Source organism: Enoplosus armatus, chromosome 3, assembly GCF_043641665.1.
Source record: "Enoplosus armatus isolate fEnoArm2 chromosome 3, fEnoArm2.hap1, whole genome shotgun sequence".
NCBI classification, from domain to species: domain Eukaryota; kingdom Metazoa; phylum Chordata; class Actinopteri; order Centrarchiformes; family Enoplosidae; genus Enoplosus; species Enoplosus armatus.
In genome coordinates, this window is record NC_092182.1 from 26,187,956 (window position 1) to 26,205,291 (window position 17,336).

Genomic DNA, 17,336 nt, shown 5'->3' on the forward strand with positions numbered 1-17,336 from the left:
AGACTTCAGATTACTGGGATTTAAGATGGCAGGGACCAACATCTAAACATATTGGTGTAATTCCTGAAGTCTGAGCTGGATTTCATTGTAAACAACCACATCCATAATGAATGACCTGAAATCTTGGCCATACGTTTAGTAAATGTCCTAAATTCCTCACTGCTGCTGTGGCTTGTTGACTGTTGAGTAGAGAGGATCCTCTGAAGATCTGGACGGTTCATTGACAGTAGAGTAGGTTGGACTTTGGCTGTGCTTCACAGTAGAATATTCGCAGGCAGCAGAGCTGGGTTTGAGGATCAGAGCCTCCCCACCAGCTCTGTCTGAGCTCTTTTGAAAGTGGATGGTAGAGTAATGCAGCGAGGCAGAGGGGTTTGTGGGAAAGTTGGCAGTGGCATAAATCGTGTTCATTGGGTTTCCTGAGTGTGGCTTTGTGACGTACTGCTGTATCTCCTCGTAGACATAATCCTGCAAGGGAAGAATGAAAAATACAGTCTGAACAAATCATATCGAATCCTAAGAATAAGGACTATCCATACAAAATGTACCCAACATTGTAGATAGAATTAGATAGAATTCCAAAAATTCCAGGGCCTCATTTGGTGTTATAGACTAATGCAAACATCAGCGCGGGTATGTACAAAGCCAGGAGTAACTGAGGCGACTCTAATAAAATTAAATGTAAAAGAACAATTAGCTGTGTCGGTTGTCTCTGAGCCACACCTGCAGTTTTACATAACTTTATTTGAGATCTGTAAATCTCAGATTTCAAACACAATTCAGTTTCCTCTTGCATATGAATTAGTAACTAAACATGAAATTCATTAAACATTATGCTATTGTATTTCTGTGTCATGTAAGTGCCAGGAGTTGTGTTGTATGATTTACCAGGATTGCATAAAATAGTACTATAATATATAAACACATTGTATTACTAATATGGTATTAATAATAAATATTTCTAATTATTCCCATATATATCATATTGTAACATATTTCCTGTTGTAGCTACTCAACAGTGGGTTTATGATCATTTTCTCCAGTGGTAACAGTATGATACTATACAAGGACAGAAAACAGGGAAGTCAGTTGGTTATCAGAGGTCGCAGTGCACCTGAATCTAAATCAGACCACTGCAACTAGAATATTCATAACAAAAACACAACAGGACGACATAGCGCTGCGTCGTTGTTGTTCCATCATTCAGATATGAGCTATCCAGCTATTGCACAATTTTTCGACAGACAGACAGACAGACACACACACACACACACACACACACAGATATACATTTACACACTAACCTCTTTGATGTGCTGTGCTGCTGCTTCATTTCTTGTGTTTCTTGAATGTGAAACTCCTGGCAGAAAGAAAAGAAACACAATAGAAAAGACGAAGGACATCTTTATCTAATTTACAACCAGCACGTGTTGTACTATTCAAATTAAAACTGACAGAGTTGCACTTGTTCAAATCAACTTCCATGTCTAGTCACTACTAACGTCATACAGTGTGTGTCTGCTTTAGACATCACAACTGCACAGGATGGACATAAATGTTGTGAATGTGGTTTTGTGTGTGAAATATGTTTGTGTTTCTTCTGCAAACTGGAAATAACTCTCTTACGTTTGTTGATAAGGATCAAAATTAGCACAAACAGCAGCAACAGCACAGCAACACAGACAATCGTAGTAATGACGACCTGAGAGTCACCTGCAAGATAACCCACACAACAAAATAAACATCCAGACTTATTAAAAACACAGTCAAGACGGGTCATTATCATCCGGTCTCAAGAGGGAATTGACAGAAAATGTAAATAATAGTACATAATAATAGTATGTAAAATAATATCAAATGTGCTCTCTTACCACGACTCTCAGCAGATGCACTAGTTGACTGGGTTGAAGAAACAGGAGATGTGGATGATGCTGGTGAAGCTGTTGATGATACTGAAAAATGAAGTAAAATAAAATGTGTCAAAAAATACAGCGTAAAAACCCTTCAACCAAACTCAGGAGGTCAGATTCCACACAACAATCTTTTTCTTTGCCCTTCCTCCCTCTCCCTTGCCAAGGTTGAGTTTGTTAATATATCCACCTGTAGCACAAATGTTAACGTTTTTTAAATCTTTCAATTTCTGACTCTGCTTCTAAAAAACTGGGAATGAAAATGGGAAACTAATTAAACTAATAGGAAAATAATTGATGCATTAAAAAATTAAGTTGATTGAATGTGTGGCAATACAACTTTGTTGAACATAGACATTTTGACATGCACAGGTGACAATAATTAAATGAATGAGACTAATTGAGGCTCACTGTCATGACTTACTGGGACACTTGAATAGAACAGAGCCATCGTTAATGTTGTTATGAACGCCTGTGCTTTTAATAATTCACAATATCTGCTGTGAAAAAGGTCTATTGTGTAACAGCAGTGGTGGCATGTAAACAGCACCTCTAAAGCTCACTAATTAACATGTTATATCTTGTTTGTTTAATCCGTATGAAAACCACATCCACATTTTTACATCCTTTAGGAAAGGATCTCTTCACAATTACAGTGACCAATAACACTTTCAATGCACATGTAGGAATGTGAGTTATGTTTTAAGACAGACATGAAATAATGTCCTATCCTTCAAGAATGAATTCTAAAGTTTAAATATTAAAACACTCATTTGAAAATGACACTACATCTGTGGTGATAAAATCAGTAGCAACCTTTGATCAGTTATCAAAGGTTTTAATTGTTGCTGCTGTCGCGCCTGTTCTGAAGATGAAAGGGAAGTGCAGGAAATGAAAACAAGAGCATAAATAGCGACAACCTCAGGTGACTGACTGCAGACTGCAGAGTCAGTCAACATCAGGATATCACATTTCACTGCCATTTGAAAAACAAAAGTCAAATGCTTTTTCAAAATGGTCGATCCCACAAAGCAAATTGCAGAACAGTGGCTGTACTTAGTTGGCAGTAAATGTCTGTAGTGAAAGCACACTGAACCAGAGGCCATCACAATCCACTGTGTCAACACCGCTGCTGGCTGTTTGTTTTACCAACCAACCGCAAGACAACACAGACACAACCAGAGCCTCACAAGCCTCTATGCTTGACTCATCAATTAGCCTCCTACAATCTGAACCAGGGTCAGATTACATCCACACAGTAAAATAACATGACTCACCTACAGTCATCTGGAATCTGTGGAAGAACGTGTTGCTGTTTGTTTTGTGCGAGCTTGCTCCGCACCAGTATGTCCCAGTGTCGTCCGTTGTTACTTCTCTCACTGTTATGGTGATATTTCTCTTCTTTTTGTCATCCCTCATGGAAAACTTCCCAGTGTTGTTGTTCAGCTGTGCGGTGCTTACTAGAGGTTGACATATAGATGGATCTTCTCCCTTACAAATGAATTTCTTTATCAGAGCACCATCTGGATATCTACACCAGTATGTAAAATCCTGTCCAATAGTTGGAGACCTCGTGAAGGTAGTTATATCTGTTGACAGACAGACAGACAGACAGACAAGATGGACTATCAGTGGCTGTATTTAACAACATATTTCAGAGACCCCTTAATGATCTGAGTAAATCAAACCTGTGTCAGATGTGTATTACTCACCGTTGACCTTCAGTTGTATTTTTCTGAGTGCAGCTCGGTAACTTCCTTCATTTGTTTTCACTCCACACCAGTAGACACCAGCATGCTGTGAGGACACATTACTGATGGACACGTTGAAGCCACTGATGGTTTCTGTGAGAGTGAATGTCCCGTTTGACTTCGGAGAAGATTGTGTTGATAAAATATCCTCACAGATCAATTTGTTGTCTTTGCAGAGAAACTCGGGGTTGTAGTTGTTTCCTGGATAATCACATGTGATGGTGGTTTCAGCTGTTCTGTGCGCAGTTTGAATATATGAGTTCTGGCAGCTGACTTCCTCTGCAAATCAAAAAAAATAATCCACGTATGCTAATTTGTTTAGCTGAAGACAAGTTTTTAATAGTGGCACCAAACTTTAAATATCTGAGGGAGCTTTTAGGATTACATCGTTATTCATCACATATGCATTGTTTTGTTACATTTCATCATTTTTATGTTTATTTGTTTTATTTTAATTTATTAAAGACACATAAAATGTGAGTATCTCTTACCAACTACCAAGTGTAGCTTCTCTGTGTCAGGGATTGCATGACGTCCCGTCTCAAATCTACACTCGTACTCCCCAGAGTCCTTAAGTTGAAGTTGTTTGCTGACCACCCTGAGTTTTTTATTTTTTGAATCATGGTACACGGAAAATTTGCCATCTACTTGCCACACATCCTTTTGAGTGCTGCGTATGTTTATTCCTTTGGGCTTAACTACGTCAATACTTCGATAGTTTTTATTTGGTTCTGGATATTTACAGGTGAATTCAACCCATCCTTCTGAGCATACCTTCACTTCAGACCTGGCCTCACAACCTGCAGATCAGACAAACACAAAAGTTCACATCATGTCAGACACTGAAACAAACCCAGAGCTACTGCAGTAGTCTGAATTAGCTCTCCATCAATACAACCTACACTTTATGCATCAGTAGATCACAAAGGTGAATCAGTCAGTGGCTGAAAATCAGTTGGTTACTATAACTGACAAATAATTAAACAGTGACTTAACAATAACTACAAGTACATGAAAGGGGTCACTTGTAGTCTGGAACCAGCAGATCACTCAACTCTACGAAACATTTATCATTTATCAGCTCAGTGTTTATTTAATCATTAAGTGGTCATACATACACATACATATACATTCATATTCACATAAATTAGCAAGTATCTATAAAGCCCTGCAAACACCTGGTGTTTTTTTAGTCACTTGTAATAACTATTGTCAAGAGTGAATTTCCTGTTCAATTCTGAATATAGCTGCCACAGTTAAGGAAGCTCAGTTCTTGCACCTGTTTGGCCTTTTTTGACATGCAGGACATTTTTTTCAGAACTTAAAATGGCTGTATGTGACCTTCTGCCTGTGTTTTCTCCACTTTTAAGGGTAGACACCACAATAAGTACGTCTTATTGTATCCTTGTTTGATATTAGCAATTGTGAAAAAAAAATCTACATAAATAAATTAAAAAGCAGCACTGCCAGTGTGCCAAACATTATTCTCAGACGTTTTCATTAACAGACTCTATGTTGTATCAAGTTCAATGTACTGAAACTGGTTAATTTCTTAAGAGGCTATAACAGTTATGTATCAAATCTCTAATATCAGGAATCAGGCAGTAGTAATCTTTTTACCTGTCATCAGTGAGAGGAGTAGGAGAAAGCTCCTCATTTTGTTGATCTTGGTTGCTGAAGTCCTCAGTGAGACTGTTTAACTCCAGTTGGTTTTGTCAGTTCCTCTTTTCATTTGTAGGTTGATCTGTGTCTGCACAGACCTGTTTCCTGAGATGATATTTTGTTTCCTACAAGTTACCCACCCAGCTTCTTATCTTCTTCCTCTATCTGTCTTTCACTGTTACTGAGTTCTTATAAATGTTATAAATAATGCTTTATTTGTTTATATCTATTGATTTATATATATCTGGTTTGTACTTGTCTACATTTTGTGTTCTTTGTTTGTTTGTGCCATCTTATTTGTCTTATTTTTATTGTCTGTAAAGCACTTTGTAACTATTGTTTTGTGCGAAATAAACACATGCAATTTGTAATGTCAATTATAGGATGAAGACAACCACTCGATGTGAAGGCATACCCTGTTTAATATCACTATAAAAAATGTTTTTGCAATGCAATCTTGTAATATATTAAAAAGAAAAAGAAAAATTGTATCTTTTAATGATTAAACAACTAGATTTTGTATAACATATGCCACATGGTCTGTCCTCTATACACACTATATAAATTACATTAACATCAGTTTGAGGCTGATGGCGAGGGAGATGTTATGGCATCAAGGCTGAAAAGACAAATGCAAAACCAACAGCAGTAAGAATTCTAATTGGTGACTTATTACTTTAATCTAAAATGTATAACTAATTCACGATGTTCTTGTAGCATTCAAAGGAGTACAATAAAACAAGTAAATCCATTGCACAGCTGTAATTTGTGTAAGTAAACTCACATTTTTGTGCTTACAACAGAGAATAAGACAAATGAACAGTGTTGGTGTTTTTGGTTAGAGAGATTTGGCTAGAGAACTGAGATCCATGCTTTGCCAAATAATTTTGTGTCTTTAATTCAGATCAACTAGTCCTCTAAGCCCTGATTTACAGACACATTCATTTGTTACCTCAGGCCCCTGAGCCCCACAAATGCAGCAATGGCAACAATAAGCAAAAGCAACAATAACAAAACTTGCTGCAAGAATGCCAAATTATTGATTTAAACAGTCTATTTCTTACACATGATCAAGCACAACTGTGTGTAATCCAATCCAGTAGTCCTGGATTAACTCTATTTTAATGAATATTGTTTAGGTGTTGATTAAGTTCTATGGTTCTTATTGAGGTGGTAGTTGACGTAATTTCTAAACTCTAAACTAAAAAATCCCAGCAAAAATTAATGAACTGGACTTTCCTCAGTGCTGCTGTGGCATGTTGACAGTAGAATAGAAAGGGTCTTCAGAAATCTTGGTTGGGGGGTTGACAGTAGAGTAGGTGGGACATTGGTCATTGTCCCTCACAGTAGAATATGTGTCACCACCAACTTCTCCAGAGCTGTTTTGAATGTTGATGTTAGAGTAATTCTGCGAGGAAGATGGGTTTGTGGGAAGGTTGGCAGTCGCATAAATTGTTTTAAGTGCAGTTCCTGAGTCCGGCTTTCGGTGGTGCTCCTGTATCTCCTCATAAGCGCGATCCTTCCAGAGCAGAATGAAAAACACAGGATGAATAGTTCATATGCCCATAGTAATGGCAGAAGTTCTTAAAGACAGTTTGACATCTTCTGGTTTGCTCCCAAAACTAATAATGGCCCTTTAATACCCAGACCTGTCCCACAGTGGAGCACGTGGACACATCATCGTCCACTCTTGTCAGTTCAATAGGAAAGACAGTGTCTCCACCAGTGTTTCCAAACAAGACATGAACACATAAAGCTGCGCTCACAGCAGCCAGAACATCATGTGAAATTGAAGTTGGGGCTGAGCTTTAAGTCATGTTAGCAGTGTAGCTCTATGGATAGCAGTGCCGGTCTGTCAGGCGGTTGGTCAGTCCACCTCTGCATTAAGTATCTGAACAACTATTAAATGGATTGCCATGAAATACTGTAGAGACATTCATGCTTCCCAGAGGATGAATCCTACTGACTGTGATTGCCTGACTTTAACTCTAGTGCCAACAGCAGGTAATTGGATGGATTGCCATTGAATTTGGTTGAGGCATTCATGCCCCATTTCACAAGAATGGCTATAGACTCTAGGCCATGGGTCACTAACAGGCGGACCGTGGTCCGAGTCCGGACCCAGACGCCGTCCTATACGGACCCGGACCTATAATCAATAAATTATTAAGGGATTTTAAATTTTGACGGGGCAGGAGAGAAGACGGAGAGACGAGTGAGCGGGAGGGAGAGAAGACACATTATTTATTGTGAAATTGGTTGAGACTGTTAAGTCAAGATGTGAAACAGTTAACAAAGAAAAAGGGAAACTCAAGCTGCTGCTACACTTCATTTTGTTTTTCTAAAATTAAGCACTTTAAGCTATTTTATTTATTTTCTCTATTTTTAAATGCAGCCCTTCTTTTAGTTAATGAGAGAAGGACATTATACATATCTACAGTATTATATATCTGTATAGTTCAATGTTAAGTGACGATAAATATTGTCAAAATGTTTTGAATTGTACTTTCTTTATTTGATTTGACAGTCAGTTGTTGATTACATGCAGACGTTGGTACAACTACTAGGCTACTTCAATATATATCACACTAAATCACAACGCAAGTTAGACATTATGATGTTCCGGACCTTTGCTTGAGGACATTTTCTCTAACTGGACCTCTTCGAACTTTAGTTGAAGGCCCCTGCTCTACACTAAACCATTGTGTATCTCTAGAAATGAGCATAATACTACAGTGACAGTCCATGTTTACTTTGTTGATGTTTTCTGGCAGCTAATTACAACTACGAAATTCCTTTTCAGACGTGAAATACGTAACATTGCTGGCTTTATATATCTGTTATAGTAATGGCTTTTTGTCATTCAGGCAGGTTACTTTCATGTTAGTGTTTCTAAGAGCTTTATTGTGAGTATGTTGCCCTGCTAGCATTAGCATTTAGTTCAAAGCTCACTGTGCACAAGTATAGCGTCACAGAGTTGCTAGCATGGATGTAGACTCTAAGTCTTATTGAAAGGCCAAGAGTATTGGCACCAAAGTGGAACTAGGGTTGGGCGATATGACAGTATATATAGTGCAATGGTAGAAATGTGTCCACAGGTAGAGATTTGGCAATACCACTTCCACTGCGGGAGCTGTCTCTGCTATGTATTTGGGGCTGGATTCTCGTGTGATCTTGTGAATCCCGCTGCCTCGCAGGGTTACATGATTTGGGCAGCAGGACTGCTTACCACGTTCTCACGTAACGTGAGTGACAGTGGCAGTAATGCACCTCTAAGCTGGTTTGCCAACAAGAAAACACGGAGGAGAGAGAAATTATAAATACAGAGCGTGAGGTACGGTATGGTTATTTTCAACCATTTCTTAATTGAATTTACAGAACAATTACTGTATTGTGATATATACTGTTACCGTGATGTAAAATTACATATACCATAATAGAAGATTTTGGCCATATCGCTCAGCCCTAACTGGAACTCTTCCAATTGTAAATATTTTATAGGAAATGCAGCTTAATTAATGAACTATCTATCAAGCTAACTAGCTAGGCAGCAAAGTGCCAGAGCTTTTCACTGGTTTGTGTGGTCCATGATGTCTGTAAACAGTGGCAGGTTAGCTTACACCAAAGACGACAGGATGATGTCACACTGTCTTTATGAGCTTGTGCTGGACGTAGGTCGCAGAAAATTTAGGCAATCTATTCTTCCCATGAATCATAGAATACACAGTAAATTTGTAATGTTAAAAAACCTGCATTTATTATGAAACTAATACTGTCACCAAAACACTGAGGCCTCTGGCATCATGTATGTATGAGTAAATTCCAATTACATTCAGCAATATGGATGCCCACACATACACACACACAAACAGTATAACCATTTACACAAATATGTACACTTACCTCTTTGTTGTTCTGTGCTTCTCCAGTTCCTGTGTTTTTCGACTGATAAAATCCTGAAAGCGAAAAATTTGAAAATAAAAGAAAGCGAAGAGAAAAATGAAATTAACAAGTAGAAGAGAAGGAAGTGGATTAATTTCACTTCACAAATCTAGCTCATTCACAACCAAGATCTACTGTACAGCTGACCAGGAAATAACTGACAGAATTAGACCTGTTAATGTTTGTATTTGCCAGTTTGTTTTCATTTAATATGATTTTATGACTTGACCATTGTGTATAATACTATAATAATATTTTTCCAGACATGAAAAGGTAGTCTTGACCTTTTTATTCTTTTCATTTATACATTCATTTATGTAATCACTGCAAGGCAGCCCACCTCCTTAAGTAAAAAGTGTGTATGCATGTATGTGAAAGTGTGTTTCATGTTGTGCAAACTGGTAAAGAAATCTCTTACGTTTGTAGATGAGAACCAAAATGAGCACAAGCACCAGCACAGCTACTAAGAGGACCGCAGCAATGGTCACAGTTACTCGAGAGCCACCTGCAAGAGACAAAAGGACGACCAGCCATATTTAAACCACCATTAACACACAAAACTCACCCAGAACTGTTTGCGTCATGGAAGTAAAGGGATCTTTCTCAAAAATGTTTTTCAATAATTTAAACATCTTCTTCATCCTCTTCCTCCTCCTCCTCCTCCTGCTGCAGTAGGTTTCAGAAAACAAAACGTGCTTTCTCACCAAATCTCTCAGCAGATGCAACAGTTGATTCTGTTGAAGTAACGTAAGATGTAGCAACAGGATGATCTGATGTTGATGAGGTAATAGAGGGAGTCGATGTAGTTGGTGGCACTGAAGGCACTGGAGCTAGATATAACAGATTACAGATGAATAGTAGCAAAGTATAGAAAATAAGAAATGCAATTTGGCAGAACTTAGCAAAATAAATAGATAAAAGAATCCCACGTCACTTGTCAGGATTTCAGACACAGATTTGCTTCTTCCATTAAGAACGGTTCTATTTTTTTCTACGGTCTGTAGCCATTTTAGATGAAATGTGTTGCCTGAAACTATACAGATCAACAACGCAAATGAGTCTCTTGTTATTTGTTAACATAACTTAATAAAATGAAATATAAGATGATCAGTAATCAGCTATTGTAGCTTTTATTTTGATGCTAGTAAACATTTTATAAAGGGGCATCAGAAGTGTATTTTCAAAAAGTGAATATGATGTATTTTAAATCATACAGTATCTCACTAGATCAGTAGTCAGATTACATCCACACAGTAAACTAACATGACTCACCTACAGTCATCAGGAATCTGTGGAAGAACGTGTTGCTGTGTGTTTTGTGCGAGCTTTTTGCTCCGCACCAGTATGTCCCAGTGTCGTCTGTTGTTACTTCTCTCACTGTTATGGTGATATTTCTCTTCTTTTTGTCATCCCTCATGGAAAACTTCCCAGCTTTCTTGTTCAGCTGTGCGGTGCTTACTAGAGGTTGACATATAGATGGATCTTCTCCCTTGCAGATGAATTTCTCTGTCAGAGCATCATCTGGATATCCACACCAGTATGTTAAATCCTGTCCAATAGTTGGAGACCTCGTGAAGGTAGTTATATCTGTTGACAGAAAGACAGCATTGACTGAATTTAACAAAATAATTATCCATGTGAGTAAATCAAACCTGTGTCAGATGTGTATTACTCACCGTTGACCTTCAGTTGTATTTTTCTGAGTGCAGCTCGGTAACTTCCTTCATTTGTTTTCACTCCACACCAGTAGACACCAGCATGCTGTGAGGACACATTACTGATGGACACGTTGAAGCCACTGATGGTTTCTGTGAGAGTGAATGTCCCGTTTGACTTTGGAGAAGATTGTGTTGATAAAATATCCTCACAGCGTAAATCTTTCTGTTTGCAGAGAAACTTGACTCTGGGGTTGTAGTTGTAGTTGTTTCCTGGATAATCACATGTGATGGTGGTTTCAGCTGTTCTGTACGCAGGTTGAATAAATGAGTTCTGGCAGCCGACTTTCTCTGCAAATAAAAAAAGAAAAGTAAAAATGTGTTTGTCATGACTTGTAATGTGTGCTTTATGGCAAATTGATTTCATTTTTTCTGACTTGGTTAGCTGTGTAGATGATGAAATAGAAGGGGGCTTTACTAAATGTGGAATTATAATATTTCAAAAGCCTTAGAAGAGATGTCAGTATACTCTGGGATTTGAGGAAGTTTGCACGTATGGTACCTTAGTTCTTTAACATCTGTTGTCACCAAACTGTGGTTTGTGTGCTTGTAGATGTATACAATTTAAAACCAAAATACAGGTACATTTCTCAGATGTCTTTCAATGCCTGACGAGCACGATGTTGTCACATTTTTGCTATCTTATGTGTTTTATATTTTATTTATTGACACAGGTAATAATGATGATAACAATAATAGTAACTTTATTTCTATATCTATATTTAAATTCAAATATTTGTATTTTTGCTGTGTACACGTAATCACATAGATTCTTGTTGACATATTTTTCCAACAATACACATATTGTGCGTAAAGAAAAACCCTAACTGTGACGTAATAGGCAAAACTCTGAGGTCTAAAACATATGTGCTTGCTGCTGCGGCAAGTATAAAGAGCAGAACTCTGTTGAACTGTAGGCCCAGTTTGTGCTTCTCATACAAAAAAATAATGTACATGAGAGAGGTTTCTTTCTCTGCAGTGGCAGTAAACACGTGGGCCGGTAACTGTGCCATATGAGCTTAACAAGATATTGACCAACAGTAACGTTAACTGTGATGAACAGCATGACTATGTACTCACTCTCCCCCACAGACTCTCTAGTTGTAGAGCCACTAGCCCACAGGTAGCCACACAGTGACTTACTCAAAGGGCCGTAATTGTGCTTCTAGTGACGGTTAAAGCTCCAGCAGACTTCCTGTCTTTCCAGCAGGGACACAGAGTCTGACACTCGCTGCTCATGGCTGGTTAAATCTACCAGCTCTACGTCTCTGTTCATGCTACACTGAGCGGTGGTCAGCAAGTCTCCCCCATGTTCTCTGACCCTCCGCCTGACAGACTACATAGCAGTCGAGTCTCGTCTCCTAAAGTCGTTGCTCCCTTTTGTATTTTTTAAATATGCTGGGAGAGACATGGTTCTAGCAGATTTTAAGGTTGTTGTTATTCTTTAACACCGTTGCAAAGTGCTTGCGTTAGAGACAGTAATAAAAAAAGATGCATTTCTTACCAACTTCCACTTCATCAGATGATGACTCAGATGAGTCAGATTTTTTGAGTCCACACGTGCAGCCCCAAAGGTCCTCAGGTTTAAGGTGTCTGATGGCCACCCTGACATCAGTATTTTTTGTATCATAGTACAGGGAAAATCGGTTGTTGTTTTTCCGCACATCCTTTATATTGCCTTGTATGCGTTTTCCGGGTTTTCCTTTGGGCTTAACTATATCAGTACTTTGATGCATTGTATTTGGATGTTTGCAGGTTAATTTAACCCATCCTTCTGGGCATTTGGTCTGCACTTCAGACACTTCATATGAGGCCTCACATCCTGTAGGTCAAAGAGAAAAGATTGTATCATGTCAGATTCTGAAACCGTCTCAGAGCTGGAGTCTGAATATGATCTGGATTATAGTCACAGATGAAAATACACAATCAAGGTGTCCAAGATGTCCAATTGATTGTGAATTTTCATTCATACATATTTTGTCTTTTTTTTTTTCTTTCTTGTGACGTCTGAGAAAGATCTGGGAAAGCCTCTGCTGCTAAAATCTCAGTATAGATTTTATAAAAATACATATAAGTAATAATAGTCTTTTGTTTTTCTTACTCAACAGAGATGTCTGGGCTGCACTGTTGACTACCTGTAAATTATATATACGACATGCAGATTTTATAAAATGGAGGCATATTGATAGACACCCCTGACCTGCCTGCTTCAATTGAGCTTGAATTCTGTGAATTTATTCCTCTATTATTATTATTATTACTATTTTGTAGCAATGTATGGAGCTGTACATACAGTATTGCAGTACAGTACATTGCTGTAGGATTTCTAGTTTTCTACTGATATTACAGGCTGTGGTAAAGCACATTAACACAAAATAATTAGCTCAAACCAGACCACAGACTATGTTGAAAGTGTTTTTTTCTTTTAAAGGCATTGATGTAACATTCATTAGTCTGTGATAGTGGTTAGGTATTAGTCATGATTTTACCTGTCATCAGTGAGAGGATGAGCAGAAGCAAACTCTTCATTATGTTGGTTTTAGATGCTGAGATCCACGATCAGATTATTAAACTCCAGCTGGTTATTTCACTTTCTTCTGATCGGTTTGTCTCTATAGTTGGTTGGTCTCCAGTGTTGTGTTCCTTAATTTTGTCATATGTTACCTAAAAACTTCTTGCCCCCACTCTGTCTGACCTTCCCCTTTTCTTTCAGTCATCATAACTCCTTCCTCATTATACCATTGTTCAGAAGCTGTTATAAACTAACAACGCTTCACAGAGAAATATGGGAACTGACAACAGTGGTGATGACCAAAAGTATGACTGTGAGAATTTAATAGTAATGATGATAAATCCCCCACTGTCTGCCAGTTGTCGTATTTTGCAGCATTGCATCATCAACCTTGCAAGCTATATAATTCAACAGGATGTGAATCAATTTCCTGCCAACAACTCAAAACCACAAGAAACTGGTGCTGATGAAGTGATATGCTGTGCTTAACTTCTCACATTTCATCAGATTGTATTGTTGTCTTAAATGGATTCACCCGTAATATTCTCACTTGGCTGTCCATCATTTTCCTTTCTCAGTCACCTGTTGATGAGTTTTTTCCAGCAACGCAGTAATGTAACATGTTTGGCATTTTCACCTTTAATGGACATTTGATTGTGGAGAGACAGACATGAGATTTCATGTCGTCCATGTGTAGCCAGCAGGAAGTAAGTGCACTCAGCTCTAATGTGCATGCTGTCAACAGGCTCGGCTGGAGAAGGACTGTCGTGTTCCAGTTCTCTTAATAAATGACCGCTTATATGGAGCCACACAGGAGTAAAACAATCCTCCTTCAGTACCTTCTGAGATACAAAATACTGGGCCTCACTCACAAAAACACTGACCAGGGGAACATTTTAAAAAACCCTGCTCCTGTGTCATAAAACTTGCACAGACCACTGATTTGTTGACGTTAAAATCTTTGTGAATCAGGATTGTTTTTAGCACAAGGACATGCTGAGATAATCAAATATAAGACAACAAGCCTTAATACCAAACCACCTACCATCTATAGAGTGGTCCTGACCACTCAAAAGCTGAAACTATCCTCCCAAGAAAACCCACAGCATCAGTTGTTTCAACAAATGCCCCAAAAAACATACGTTTACCTTGAAGTGACAAATCCTGCTGGTGGCAGCAGAAATTATGACTCCTGTCTGTTCCCCAACCTTAACCTAGTGTCTATTATTGTAACCATGACAATGAAGTTTCCCTAACCTTATCAAAGTACTTATTGTAACCCAAACCATGATCTTTCCCTCATCCTAACCAAAGATCTTTGTTTCCCCAGGTAATCAATTATTCGTTTATGCTATGAAACTGTTGATAGACTGAGTCTGCCCATCTGGAGCAGTCAGGGCCTCAGTGGGCCTCATTCACTAATATGTGCGTAGAAATGTTCTTACTTTGTGCACAAATTAAGTACCGTCACTACCGGCCAAGTCAATTAAAACAATAAAAATCAAAATTGTTATGTTTCAGTATGGACATTCTCATTTTCAGCTCGGACTGGGACACTCGGTTTTTATAGTTGAATATTTTGATTATGACAATAATTGATGAGGATGAAATGTCATGGTTATTTAATACATATAACCAATTAACAGTTTGAAATATTGTTTTCTAAGCCTTTTTTAATGAATGCAGTTTTAATATGCTATGTATTTAGTTAAGGTTTGTTTGTGGTCTAAATTTATCTGCAGAGTACGAACAAATTTAGATAAGAAAATATTGATGATGTTTGTGAATGAGGCCTTTTGTCTTCCATAAGGACACGTCAATACAACACAGGAGGCGCCGGGTATCAAACCACCAACGGGTGGTTGAGAAAGAGAAAGAGGGATCCCAACTGAAGCATACATGTTTTTCCATGCATGTTGCGATGGGTGACCCTGTGTCGTTAACTTGGCCGTGGTGAGCTGCAACAAATCATTGTTAAACTGTTTGTCCTAAGACGACCTGGAGTCAAATTGGGGAAGCTAGAAGTTACAGCAAAGGTTCTTGCGACAAGAAAGACACAATTTGCAAGTACAGGACTGGTTGGGAAAATATCGGTTGCGGATGTGCCCTTAAGCAAGGCACTGGCCGACTGCGTCTTCCACCACCAGTGTTCAACAACAGCGTTTGAAACAGATCGTCACTGGAGCAGAACAAGTGTGAAATGATAAAAATGTGATAACAATGGTTGCAGAAGAAACCATAAAAGGAACGTCCAGAAAGTCTTCTCACTGACCTCCACAGCCACACTGTCCGTTGACTGTGTTGAGACCTACAATTTAAGGCCATCGCTGACAACTAATAATAATCTTTTTTCCTGACAGTCCTCTGTGGGTATCTTGGCTATGTGGACCAGAAGGGACACCCGCCTTATTTCTCAAAACGCTAATGTTTTTTGGCCGATGCCGTGGGTTTGGAGTCTGATAACGTATGTCATCTGCTCCAAGTGAAACAAGGAACAACGGCTGAGTGTGTGTTTATGGTTTATGAGTGTGTTTGCGATCGGTGGGACTGCCAGCCAATCTGCAAAGAAAACACAGATAAGATTTTATATGGTAAGGAGTCTGTAGAGCAAATCCAAGTGATCAGACACACACATGCAGAGTTGATTGGTGTTTATAAAGACTCTGGCTGTGATTTATTGTGATTTATTAGTTATTTACGACCTGCTGGTGAGAAGACCATCTACAAAGCTGAAGTCTCGGCTCGAGGGATGATTTGCAGACTATAACTAAAGCAACCTTATATGTGACGGTTTTAGTGGATTTTTTTGTTTGTTTGTGTTTTGTTTTGTGGATTTGAGATTCGCCAAGTTTGAATATAGACCATCTCTCAGCTCCTCGTAGGGTCCAGGGTCCGTGTACGTTTTGGTCATTCGAGTTTACAAGAAAACCAAACCCCAAAAACAAGTCTTATTTCTGTTTTTCTGTTATTTTGTTCTGTTTCTCTGCTGTGCGCGTGTGCAGTCTGATCTGCAGCGTGCATAACACATAAAAGAAGAGTAGGCGCGGGAGAAGACGAGAAACTTTAGAAGTGTTTGATGCAGAATGTGAGGCTGTGGCTATTTCCTGGAAATATTTCCTGTATGATCTGTCATACACATAACTCGAAAAAGAATCAATACAAAAGATTTGTTTGTTCGTTGTTTGCCAGCACTGATTATGATGGACAGAAATACGAACAAAAGGATGGTTTTATTGAGAGAGACAATTCTTAATAGACATCAAGTATTCGTTTCATGCTGCGCCCTGTGCCGAGGTGAATCATGATTAAAGAGCAAAGGTCTATGTGACAGGTTTACAGTTCTGTATAGTTACAGAATGCTTTGTAATGGCTTGAAGCACGTGAACCACAGTTGTTATGAACCTGTTGTGTTAGAGAGCGAAGGCGCTGCACTGAGACGTTTGATTGATGAGGGTTAATGTTGCCCTGCAGTTAGGGGAGCTGTAGTGTGTTTATTTAAGGATTTAAAAGCCTGTCAGCCTGCAGGGTGACCTCCTGCAGATTCCACTCTGTAACAGTCATACACGCGTTCACCCCGCCCACTGGTCTAAACCCAGCCACTGATTGGTCCACATCAAGCGCAGATGCTCTGCAAATGATTGACGTGATCCATCCCTTTGAATTACATAATCCTGCAATTTAACGCACATCAATGCTATGTTTCACTTCTGAAATGCCACTGAAGTAGGTAGTTAACCTGCTTTGGGTGTTTCTATGCCATTAATTCACTGTGCGACCTTGTTAATCTTCATAGCTGCTCTTATCAGGTTTTGAATTACTTTTGTGATACAGTTAGAATGAAGCAGAT